Below are 14,098 nucleotides of genomic sequence, written 5' to 3'. Positions count from 1 at the left end.
GTTTCCCCTCTGGTGTTTGGCAGTGCTCTGTACTCAGACACCTTGAGTGACTTTTTTCCTGTAAAAGCACACTTAAAATTTCTCCAATATCTAGTTGCACACAGGACAACTTGCTTGCAGTGACAAGCACTGTCCACATAGTTGCAAACTGGATACTCCTGACAGTGATTGATATTCTCACTCCAACAGTCTAATAAATAAAAAAATGTCTGTTGCCATGGATATGAACTTTTCTACTGTCTCCATTACAGCTTGGTGGATATAGGCATCCTGAGGCAATGTAGAAATTGCCTCATGTTTACTGACAACCAATAAATTCTCAAACAAACTGATACGGTATGTGATACGGTATGTGATGGATGTATTTACACAATGTCACTGGAGGCAAAGTTTTCACATAAAAGCACTCCTGATGTCAATCAGGTTGTCAGTAGTACATATGCTGCACCCATCACACACCGTTCAAAGCAGACACATAGACCCACATATCCTGAGGCGCTTACATGTAACCTTCCCAAATCAGAAAGACGTCCTAGACAAAGTACACATAAGAAATGCCCTCAGTAGCCCCAAACACACATTTCAAAACAACACCCACATCAACACATAGAGTTACATCTCATGGAGCCTCTACCTCTAAGCCCATAACACAAGTCACCACACAATCCAACATTCTAGTCATTGGAGACTCCATTGTGAGACACACTGATGTCCCTCTCACCAGGCTGAATAAGGAGAAAGTTACAGTCATTTGCTTATCAGGGGCTAGGATCCGCCACATTATGCATGCACTCAGGTCATTGGATCACAGTTACCGATATGACTCAGTCATAGTCCATGTGGTAGTAAATGACCTGAGACAGACCTCCCTAGACTATACAAAGAGAGACATTATAGAGCTTTAGGAATATGTGTCTCAGGCTGGTATGAGCCTAGCAACTGAGCAGAATTTTACCTTCTCCAAGGATGATGCCACAATATGAACAAAAGATGATTGACTTTAATAATTGCCTTAGTTTCTGGTGTCATTCTAAGGGAGTGCTATATTTGTCAGCATGGAAGGAGATGGCCAACAGACCACGCTGCTTTGCTAGGGATGGTCTGCACCTCTCCTCTTTAGGCTTACACATATTAGCTAAAACATTGTCTTTCCCCATAGTGCCTTTTTTAGGCAATGCCAAACTGAAAGTACCTCTGACATAGCAAATCAAAACTAAGAAAATCAAAAGGTATCACTGCTCAATGCTAGGAGACTAAACAAAAAAAAAAAACTCCACTCCCTGGAAGCTCTCTTTATCCTAGAGAATGCTGATGTCTGTGCAGTCTCTAACACATGGTTTAAAACCATGGACAGCACATCAGCAGTGCAGGGTTATAATGTCTTCCACACATTTAGACCAGCTACTTCACAGGCAGGGACTAAAGGTGAAGGTGTCTCTATTTACATCAAAAACAAACATACTTCAAGGCTGGTCAAACAGGACAATGCACTTGAGCTGCTCCAAGTTCAAATCACCATAGGTAAAATCCAGTACCACATTCTTGCAAGCTATAGGTCCCACGCTATGACCCAGGAACCCCATACTATGTATTTAAACTTATTAGAAACGCTAATTATCCAACCCAATACCATATTCATGGGTGACTTTAGTTGCCCCACTGTTAACTGGGAATGCTATACAACATCAAATGTACATGCACAGAGATTCCTGGATTTTGTAAACAAAATCTCCCTGGACCAGATGGTCAATACAACAGCCAGGGGTGCAACCATACTGGATCTGGTCCTCACTAATATGGGAGAGTGCTGCACACCCCCTAGTGTAATGCCTTTTCTGGTAAGATCAGACCACAAAATGGTCTCCTTTGAAGTAAAAATACAACTCAGACCCCCAGCTAAATCGGGAATATTCAGGAACTATTCTAAGACTAACCTCCTGCTATTAAGTGAGAACCTGGCAACATTTCAAGCCCCTATAAAATCTGAGAACACTTCTGTCTATGCAGAACTGTTCACAGAAACCCTGTACAAGCATGTTAATAGCTGTATAGAGGCAGCTGTACCCACCAGGAAAAAGTACAGAACTAACTCAAAAAACAAACCACCCTGGTGGAATCACAAAATCAGTCGGCTATATAACAGGAGGAAGAAAATCATGGCAAAAGTTAGGAGGTGCAGCACCCAGCAGTATAAAAGCACTCTCATTAAACTAAACAAACAACTCAGAGGGCAAATAAAGTCTATCATAGCCAAATTTCAGGTACGTTTGGCCTCCCAGGCCAAGGACAACAACAAAGCATTCTCTAGTTATGTCTGCAACCTCAAAGACAATACACAGTTGTGTGTAGAGTTCATTGTAAATGGAGCCACCTATACTGAGCCAGAAGATATAACAAACCTCCTGACTGATAAATTCAGCTCCAATTTTACTCCTCTCTCTCCCTCAACCTTCGCTCAAGAAGTATCATCAGATATAACTCCCCCTATTATCACTAGGGACCAGGTCCTTAATGCTCTCTCAAAGACCAAGAGCACTACATCAATGGGCCCAAACTCATCCCAGGATGCTTTCTAAATAACATGAAACATGACTTATCAGGGCCTCTGGAATTACTATTTAACTGTAGCCTCCAAACAGGCTTCGTACCTCATGAATGGAGAACGGCAACAGTCATCCCTCTGCACAAAGGTGGGCCATCTACAGACCCTGGAAACTACAGGTCCATAAGTCTCACTAGTCTTACATGTAAAGCCATGGAAAGAATTATCATGGAGATGATCAATAGAGATATCATAAACCTCCAGACACTGGACCCAACCAGTTTGGTTTCATAAAGGGCAGATCATGCCTGCTCAACCTGGTGGACTTCTTTGAGAAGGTCACCAAAGCAATGGATGAGGGCAAAATCGTTCACACTGCATACCTTGACCTGGTCAAAGCATTTGACACAATACCCCACTCAGGCATGGTTGACAAACTAAAGAGGTTATGTAAAAACCTGTATTTAACCAAGTGGATAACCAACTGGCTCACAGACAGGAGCCAGGAAGTTAGAATTGGGGAGTCCACCTCTACAAAGAGGCCAGTCACAAGTGGAGTCCCTCAGGAATCAGTCCTTGGACTGCTCCTTTTTGGCATTTACTTCTCAGAAGTCAAGGCCAATGTCAGTGGTCTCTGGCTGATTAAATTTGCAAATTAGGAACTGTCATTGAGTCTCACACTGACACAAATGTTCTCCAGTAGGGGCTGACACAGACAAATAACTGGTATCAGAGTCATGGACTAAAACCAAATGCCAGGAAATGCATAATAGTATCCTTTGGGAAGTCATCCATCCCTGGTAACTATCATATTGACAACACACCCCTTAGAGTTGACCCAGTAATCAGGGACTTAGGGACACACATAGATAGTAAACTAGCCTTTGATCATCACGTGTCTACAGTGGTGAGGAAATCCTTCTATGTTGCGCAACATATAAACAAAGGTATGGCATCTAAGTCCAAGGAAATCATTGTTCCACTGTATTCAGCATTCATCAGACCTATCATTGAGTGCAATGTCCCTTTGGAATGTACCTAACCAGGCATATCCAACAACTGGAACGTACACAGAGGTTTCTCACTAAAAGAATACAGGGCATAAGTAATATGTCCTATGCAGACCATCTCAAGGCCCTATCCCTGTGTTTTGTCTCCTACATGCTTTTGAGGGGAGATCTATGCCTGACATACAGGACATTGTCAGAGCCCACTCTGATGGACCTCCTGCATATCCACAAAACAAACAGTACCAGAATTACCTGTTCTAAAGACTTAAACATTGCCTTTGATATAAATAGGACTTGCTGGAGAGATAGGTATGTATCCCAGAGACTACCCCGTCTATGGAACAGGCTCCCCATCCATGTGAAGCAGAGTTCCTCCCTAATACAATTCAAATGCAACTTGGACAATTGGATAGGAAACCCAAAATTCATCCCTGGTTTGGCACCTATGTCTCAGATGCAAACAGGTAACCTGTAAATGCTCCATCTCCCAGGCCCATGCTTACACTTATCAAGGGTATTAGAACTCATCAGAGATTTGGGATGCATAGCTAGGCTTATAAAGGCCCTTGTGGTCATTAGCCTAGTAAACACCTATGAACCTATGAACCTATGCAAATATATTGACAGACAATCTAAGTCTGTAACTATCAATATTGCTTCATGAATATGTTGACAGTAACTCTAAGTCTGTAACTATATGTATGCCACCTATAGTGACACAGCTTATCATGCATATTAGAAGGAAACTTAAATAATATCAAAATGGAGTTATATAACTACCACAAGTAAACTCTAGTTTGTAGAGCATGTGTGTGCAGCTTAAAAATGACAAATAAACCTAGAAAAGCTCACATAGCGTACCAACTAAGGGTGATACAACAAGCAGCCACTGAATATTAAATAATGCAAACATCTAAAATGCTTATATCTATTGAAATATTTAATTCATAGATTAAGGACTTTCATCCTTTCCAAATTATAGGACTTCATTACAACCACAGCCAAAAGTTAATGATTTAAATACTTAATTAATCCCATCACGTGACACCATAAATCTATTTTAGTTGGATTTATTTATTTGTAAATTAAATATTTCGGTAGATATAAGCATTTTGGAAGTTTGTATTATTAAATATTCACAGGACGATTGTTGCACTATGCCTGTTTGGTACATTACAACATATTTTCTAGGTTTATTAACGCATATTAATGGAACTACTACAGTTCGGTTTCTTTCAGTATAAAACATTTAGAATTTCTGCATGGTTACTGTATTTACTGAAAACATGCTAACTTTGGGAATTAGGACCAGGATTCATAAATGTACTGTACTGCTCAGTCCAAATTAGCTGATGTAATGGCACAGTACAGTGTGGGGAAGATTCACATATTCTATTAGCATGACAAAAAGGGAAAAACAGGCAAATTAATAACAGCATAACAGGATGGAAAAGAGGTATCCCTTGCAATTGAGGACCATGGATTATACAACTGAAGACATGAACTATGACTGAGGGATTCAGAAATATATAAAACAAGCACAATGTTCCCTGGAACAAACCATTTCTGAACACTTAGGCTTGTTGGTCTACAACATGTATATGACAGGAGTCGTCATGGGTAAAACGAAACAATCTATATTAGTGGGTACCTCCAAAGCCAGAATTTGTGATGCTATGCATTGCAGCCATCTGCACCACTGACTGAAGTTGCCATCAGAGCCTGATGTACTAGTGTCTAACAGACCACCAGACAGTGGCCCAGTATTGAGTAGACAGTAATACCATATAAGAGCTTACAAAACAGGTCATCCTTAAATGAAAACAAAGGGGATGCTCATCCCATTGGACAAAAGGTATGAGTTGTGCTAACCACTTTAGCTGAAAGGACATTTTAGTGACCTATAAGCAGGGATCAATGACCTTCAAGTTTCCTAGTTATCTAAAATTTTAAGTTGGATCTGAAATGATAAATCTATGCACCTATGTAGATAGCAATAAAAGTTATACATAAAAATCATTAAACAATATATGACACTTTGCTCATGTTAATACCTGTCAGAATGGTTTCCATTGTAGAAAAATATCAGAAGATTTTACCTAATCGATAAATGTTTAGCTAAAATTATTCACATGTATGCCCCTTATTATTTTATTTCACAGAGTGATTTTACTAGCCATGTCAACAGATTAGAAAAAAATTCAACAACAGCAAGAATCAAAAATAACATTAAAATCATAAACATACACTCAGATTATAAAAAAGTTACATATCATTTATGACTTTTTTTTACTACCATTGCTAATCTAACATTAGACCCTGTCTCGATCTAACAAACCATTTTCCCATCACCAGCTGAGTACTGACCTAAGGGGTTATCATCCATATGGCCATCAGGGGTGATTCAACTTTTTTTGTTTTTCCCCTCCTCCCTATCCTCCAGGGAAGGTCAGGCAACAATCTGACAATGAAGGACACTCCATCACTTCCACAAGGGACAATTCTTTCAAGTAACCTTGGCTTTCCTACCACAGCATGAATGCTACTCTCTACAGTCTCCATCAGAGAGATCACTTCACCCCTATGTAACGCTGAACGTATGTGAAACTGACCCTCCACCAAGAGAGGCAAGTGGACCATGCCTCTCTACTCCTCCCCCCTCCCCATCTGATTTTTATAATGCCAGGGATGCAATTCAAATCCAAGTCATCTTGGTCATAGTCAGGGCTCCATCCTTATGTGACTTGCAACTAGGCTTTAAATAACAATTTCTTAAACACATATAATGATAAACTGAGAGACAAAGCATGCAAAAAATATTGCCAGAGATTAATATGTGAAATAAAAAAAAAGCAATCTTGCAGTTTTATTTTTGAGAGGAGATGAACTTTTTATATTGGAAAGCATGAACATCTATTACCAACTGAGAAGATTTAGCCAAATGATGTGTCACTGGATCAGTAGTTATCTCATGATATAAATTATAATTTAAGACAGACAAAAAGTAATTGCTATGATTTCCAAAGAAAACATTCTAGCTAGCTGAAGCTGTGTTAGGCCAGTGTCCTGAGTAAGTAAGTGTGATTGATTATTAGAACAAAACAAGTTTCCACCAGGTATTCATCTTCATAAATTTGACATGTTACCATGTGAATTGGTGTCAAAGTAGTATATATGGGTCTGCAGTTGTAATGTCTACTATTAAATAGGTCATATATAGTGATGTATTAAATAAACTGATAATAATGCATTTTTTCAAATACCTTAGAAATAGCTGAGAGTACCGATATGGCCCAAAAATATGATAAAGTTTTGTATGATGAAGTCTGTGGTATGGAAGTTAAAATGGCAGTTTTGGAACTGTAAAGTAAGGTTGTTTAATTGTTTGACTGCAAAGAACTATTGCACCTTGTAAATTATTGTGGACATAAATAGAGTCCCTTGGTCCATGCGTTTTTCCTTACATATCTCTTTTCTAGGAAATCAAAAGGCTCGGTCCTTAATTATAGCTTTAGTTCTAGCCTTATGTAGTGGGCTAGATTTAGGGTATTTAGTTGCATAGCCCAGAATAACTAAAATATATTGATGCCCATTGCAGGATTTCACCATTGCAATGTCCAAAGCAGTATAATGAAATATGGTCAAATGGTGGCTCTGCAAATAGGCATTAGGATTACATGATTTTTATAGCTTTAGTATGGTGCTGTCTTCTAGAATTTAAGACATACAGCACATTTATTTTTAACTTCTTTCATTATTCCTGGCCAATAAAATCTTGCTAGGATCCTTGTTTTAGTCTTGCAAATTTTTGTGTGCCCTGTTGTACATGGTTACTGGCTAATTTCATTAAAATGTTCCAGGAAAAACTTGGGTATATATCTGAATTACTTCTCTCCTTTTATCCTTACTTGTTCTGTACAGTCATTTTGTAATTTGCAGTATGGAAAGAAGTAAGAACATTTGGTTCAACTTCTTCCTCTATAGCTGTAACTGTATTTTCTCTTGCTCTGTTCACACTGCTATTTTCTCAATGGGCTTTTTTTAATTTAAATTTTAAATTTAAGCTAACTTTGGAGTTTTTTCATGGTCATTCTGCATTGAGTTAGAATATATTGCCACATCTCCTACCAATTTAGGCACAGGGGTTTCTTTAACTTTTCTCTAAGGAAATGTAACTCATATCAATATTATTTAGTGTCAGTTGTTGTCTTTGCCTTATTAGACTATAGGTTGTATAAAAAGGTTTATAAAGTCTAGAAAATCAAAAATGATGAAGTTATTGTTTGTTAGTTACATTAGACCCAAACTTGAGTACGAAATAACAATATGGAAACCCTACAAGAAAACAAGCATGAGTAAACTGGGAAGAGTACACCAGAAATATACCAAGGGCATCTATGGATGTAAAAATTTAAGCTATGAAAGATTAAAATATCTGATCTTGTACAGTGTCTGTTACAGATACAGTATATAAGAGGAGATCTTATTCAGGTATATAGGGCATTTAGGGACAACTACCTCTGGGAATGTTTAGGGTTATCAAAACGTACTAGAGAATCATCAGACAGTTTATGTAGAAGATTCTATAGGAATGGGAAGTGTACTAATTGGTTCTCTGACAGAGTAACTGATGCATGGAACAGACTACCGAATTACATTAAAGCAAGCACTAATTTACAGTTTTAAGAACAGCCTGAACACTTATTATGGGAATAAGTGTTTTGGTATATTGGCAAGCTAGAAGAGCATTAATGCTCATGCTTGAAATATTTGTATGTATGCATGTATGTATTAATTTGTTCCTTTCCTTCATGAATCTGCTTCATAGAGCTCTCTTCCTTCTCTTTAGTGATCCTGTATCTGCGTGTTTTTTTTCTTAACAGGAATATCATTAGGGCTATATGCAGTGTTTTCTTGTCTCTAGGTATATACTGTTCTCTCCTTTTTCTTTCTTTCTTTCTTTCTTGGTGGCTGAATGCCACCATATTGGTGAGAGACCCCTTCTTTTCAATTATGATAGACATTTCTTCTCCCCCCTCCTCTGCAACATTTTCAGGCTGCAATGACACATCTACAGCCTACATCATAACATTTTCGGGTTGCAATATTTAATTGTGTAACACCTGAACTTCTACAGGTTCTGCTTTTGCAAGCTGCTTTGCCATAGGTGTATACTGACATATCTCTTTAAATAGTATAGTGTCTGCCTCTCTCTCTGTTTTGTACTTTAATGGCTTTATAACACTATGCCCTTATCTTTGTTGAATTCAGTCACTTTAATAAATGTGTCTGGTGGATGCTCTTCCTACTTTTTCCAAGTTAGATTGATGTCTATCTCTAAACTTATTTACTTGCTGCTTCTCTTCCTCATTCTAACAGGGTAATCTATCAATAGGTGTACCTTTTCCCATTACATCTACAAATCTTTAAAATGGGGAAGGTTTTCACTATTATAATGTTGTGTTATATAGGCTACTGTGTCAACAGAATGAAATAACTTTGTAAATCCAGTTTGCATTTCTAGCTGGATAGTGTGATATTGTGTCTTATCTGCATGAAGACATGCTAATTAAACAGCTTTGGTAGACAACTGTATGACTACACTGAATGAATCTAGCAGTCTATGCAGCTCTTAGTCACCAATAAGACATTATACTTTATTAGTTTTGTAAGAGCACAGTGACAGAGTTCAGTCTCAGTAAGTGTTTCTTACCATTTTCTTTTGACAATAAGTCTAGCTATGAAACTTTTGAGCTTGTGTCTCTGAGGTAACACCAACTCTCACATGTAATGCATGTTTAATCTTTCCTTTGTCCTGATATCCAGTTTCTTCCATTCCCATGAAGGCTTTCGGGTGTTCTTCAGTCAGATTTGCTGAAAGGATCTGGGCCTAGTCATCTCAGTCATCTTTTCCTAGTGGGCATACTGCCCAAAGGCAACAAGATATACATCTAGTTCCTCCTCCCTGATTAATCATTTTAGTGATGGAACTCTACTTGGCATAGCTATCAGTCTGGCTGTTGCCTCCATCCCTTTGACTGCAGCCATGATTTGCTGAAAAACTAATATACAGATGCACTTGACAAAAGAAAAAATTCACAACACAAACCACAGAATTGTCTCTTTCACAATAAAATGAATCTCTCTCCCAGCACATGCAACAGGACTATCCTCATACTGGGGAAATTTGTAATAAAACAGGTAGATCTTTTATAATGGCAGATATGAGGACAGTGTTAGGATTTTGGCATATAAATATGCCCAAAATGATAACTGCAATGCACCAAAATTGATCATTAAAAGCAGCAGAGACACCAGTCTTAAAAATCCATCCATCCATCCAACCACAACTCCTTTTTCCCATTTTTTTTAAATATATGGTTGGGTTGTCACTTCAGCAGTGACAATCATTTAGTACAGTCACAGGCATTCCTTCAAAACAGTTCCATACTGCTGGGTTAGTCTCATTTATTAAGTCTCTGTGTCTCTCACTTTCAGTCTATCAGTAGTTGAGGACTACTTTACCAGGAACAAAGTTCTAACTTCTTCCAGATGTTTTCTTCTTCTAGTTTACCAGAGCTACTGCTCTAGACATCAAATATTCCTTCACAAAGGGCAAACTCACTCAGGAGGAACTTTCTTCAAATCTCATTTTATACCATTTTAATAGTTTCATTAAGTAAAAATTCTCTAATGCAGTAAATTTTTAATCTAGTCTTAAAGCAACTTATTCAACCAAGTTAAAGAAAAATCCATCTTAAAGCAACAGTGTTTATACCATCCACTATAAAAGTTATATTCTCTATATACTACTTACATCTGTATTTTCACAGTCAATTGTAATTCATCATTTGCAAACATCCACTACCCTATGTTATTTTGGGTTCCTATCATATGATCGAAGTCTTACAACTTTGAGTCATTAAAGAAAGAACTTTAATGATCGAAGTTGTAAAACCTTGAAGCATATAATGGAGATCGCCATAGAGCACGGAATGGGAAGATTTCCCTTTACTGCACTGTAATGCGATCTCGGAGTTGGAATATTTAAGTAGGGGGGTTTGTGCTAAGAAGGGAGGCTTGGCCCCCTGCATAGAGCATTTTTTTTTTTATGTGTTCAAAGTTTCGAGACTTTGGTCATTAAATTTCGTCCTTTAAGGATTCAAAGTTTTGGAACTTCAATTATATGATATAGACCTGTTATTTTACACACATATATATATATATATATATATTTTATATATATATATATATATATATATGTATATCTAGTAAAGAAGAGTTGTGAAGCAAGACAGATGGATGAGGTTTGAATCCCATGACTGACAGCCAAAATAGGCAGATGTGGTTTGAATCCCACCACTGTCAACCAATGTGAATGGTTATCATGAGTACTGTCTCATGTGTCAGGCCACTTTTGCCATACAGATTAAAGTATAATATTTGGCACACAAATATAAGGTACTGAGTAATTCAGCATGTGCATTTTGGCTTCAAGAGCATGCAATACATATGCAACACTGCACTAAGTAAGAACCTTCACTATATACATTTTAGAGTAAGCCTCATATTAAACACTCAACTGAACAGAGTCTTTGGCCTAGCTCCATAGGTCCTTTCTTCTCCATTTTCTTAGAGTTTCAGTGCCTTCCTTATACGTGTTTGCAATTTTTGTAACATACAATATTTGTATTTACTCAGTTTTTCACTACGTGTTTTTGTCTTTACTTTGTACTTGCCCATTGGGCTAAAGTCATGGATGAAACCTATCTGGTTAATAAATGTAAAATAAAATAAATTAACATTTATATTTCCACAGACACAATTAATTTCCATTAAAGGCTAATAATTTGTTCTGGGTCACAGTAGTAAATTGCCACAAAGCTGGATTATCAAGCTGATGGTGCCTCCCCCCAGTTACTGTTTCACTCTTATAAATAAAACATTTAATTATAAACATAAATGGTAGTATGTATAGAACAGTCTGAGCACTGAAGTAGGATGCCAGCAGCTTCTCATTTAGAGCATACGCTCTAACCAATTGATAAATGCATAAAATATAAACACCAACTACCTTTTTAAAATAAATAAATGAAATAATTTCCTTGGAAAAGAATGGGTTAAGCAATACAGTGACAGTTAAATATACAGAGATAAATTGCAGAAGAAACAGGAAATATTCTTTTTGAGCAAACACAGTTTAATAAAGAAAAATATCTAAGTATAGCTTTATTTAGCACCTGACTATGTGTGACTATTAAATTTCATATTGTCTGCAGAGAACCTGGTGTTGCTATCTATCTTTGTCAACAGTACTACCAATGAGACACAGGGACTTTTGGACAGCTGTATTACAATCATATCCAACATGCCCTGTAGTTCCTCTCTCAAGATTTGTTTAAACTACTCATGCACTCTGAAACAGTCCTATTTGATTGACTGCTGAGGTCCGTGTGCCTATATAGTACTCCTCCAAGTGTGTGTACCCTGGCATCCAATAAACATGTCTCCAGATATTCCTGTAGAACTGCCCAGATTTCCTGAACCTCAGTAGGAGATATCTGCTATGAAAGGACTACTGCATCTACTGAGGTGTTCGAACTAGCCTCACTGAGAAGGTCTGCCACAAGTTCACCATCAGATTTCTCCTGTACCTCACTGAAGATAAAGAGTAACAGCATCTGTATCATAGTTGAGCTTCATCCTGCTATCATGGTAGAGTTTGTGCATGCTACCTCTCAACCTCTTAGAGCAAGACATCTGAATAAAGCCATAAATAATGTGGGGACAACACCCAAAAATAGGGACAATTTTTAAAGATGGCTCTGACAAACTTAGCAAGTTGATAGAACAACAGGTTTAGTATTAACATGAAATTTCTGACAGGTATGAAGTCTGAAACTCAAATGTCTGCCATTATTTTCTGACTTCAACCCTCAACAATATGCCTGCAGTTTGCCAGAAAACCACAATTTTATGAGAAACAGATCAAAAATATGAGGCAGAAATCTGGACATTCTGTGAAAATCTGTACAGTTGAGTGGTATATTGTAAATCTGTTTCTGGCCTGGCAACTCTATGATGTAATTTATGTATTTATTTATTTATTAACATTTGTTGACTAGGAAAGTCTTACTAGGACAGAGTCTCTTTTCACTGGAGGCCCAGGGAGAAATGCTCCAGATGCATGTCTTTGGAATGTGTGAGTAAACTGGAGTACCCAGAGGAAACCCACTTGAATACAGGGAGGACATGCAGACTCCACATAGAAGGCACCCCAGTGGGCAATCAAACCAGAGAACCTGTTGTGAGGAAACAACATTAACTGCCACACCAATGTGACGTCCAGTTAACATCACTTATCCTTCTCACATTTGTGAAAGCACTGCTCCATGCTACCTGCAGTTTATTTTCTCTAACAGGAATTTAGCACCATCATTTTCTATCAATAGAATATTCTTTAGCCTTTGCTTTCTTGGCACACCAGCCATTTTCCTGTAGTTGCATTTGTTCTAGGTGTACTTGCAAAAAAATCTGCAGAAGTCTTTTTGTGCATGTTATGTCTGTTGGACCTGAAAATGGAAAATAAATAGACAACAGCTGTAAGTGCCCATTATTAGACCCTTCAGACTACCAACTGCTATAGCAGTTCTCCCTCAAGCCCTTCTTCAGGGCTTTACTATCTGTACAACATCCTCTTATCACAGTATACAGACTCTTTTTGCCCTGGCCTCCATATTACCTCCCATCATGTTTTGAAAAATCGTGTCATGGAAATGATCCTTGTCTCAGCTTTCTTTGTGCACCTTCCAAGCTCCTATCTCAAAGGATATCTGGCATGCTGTAACAGTGGTGACTCAACTACCACACAGACTCTTGTCTTGAGGTACCATCTTCCAAGGGAAGCTCAATCCTTTCAATAGCTATGGTTCAGATGCAGGCTTATGGCTACTAACTAGCCCATCTCCTGAAATCGCCACATCACCAAAGTAAGTTGAAGGTGTGGACAATGGCTGGGTCTCACCACTGCTGCCTTCCCGACATGCTGTCCTTCATGCTCAACGGGTCTACTTTAATTCGACAAAAAGTCAAAATGTCGAACATTCACATGAGTGTAAATGCAGGAACTCAATGTTTATTTTTTTGGATCACAGTACAGTGAGGATTGGAATATTTGCCCTTTCCTTACTGTAGTGTGATCTCAGAGTTGGAATATATATTTAGTGGGGGTCATTTATGCTCATGTAAGCGTATGACATTTTGATTTTTCATCTATATAGTTCAGACCCTGCTTAGCTGCATGTAAATACATGTAGACATGGTACTCCATTATCAGAATCATTATGTATTTAAACATCCCTTGGATATCATCGAATACTGTCATCTGCTTGTTGCGTTGTCTTTCTTCTCTGGCCAATGGTATTTGAAAATGCACCTTTTCGTGGTCCTGACTTTAGTGGGCTGCCCTGGCAAAAACTGCTCTCTTTTAACCTTTCCATAGCTGACAATAGTAATGTCTCGTGTAGCAGTCATCTGGCAACTCTCG

Source organism: Protopterus annectens, chromosome 2.part0, assembly GCF_019279795.1.
Source record: "Protopterus annectens isolate FY-2018-M chromosome 2.part0, PAN1.0, whole genome shotgun sequence".
In the NCBI taxonomy this organism is placed as follows: domain Eukaryota; kingdom Metazoa; phylum Chordata; order Ceratodontiformes; family Protopteridae; genus Protopterus; species Protopterus annectens.
Note: the sequence above shows the minus strand (reverse complement) of the source record.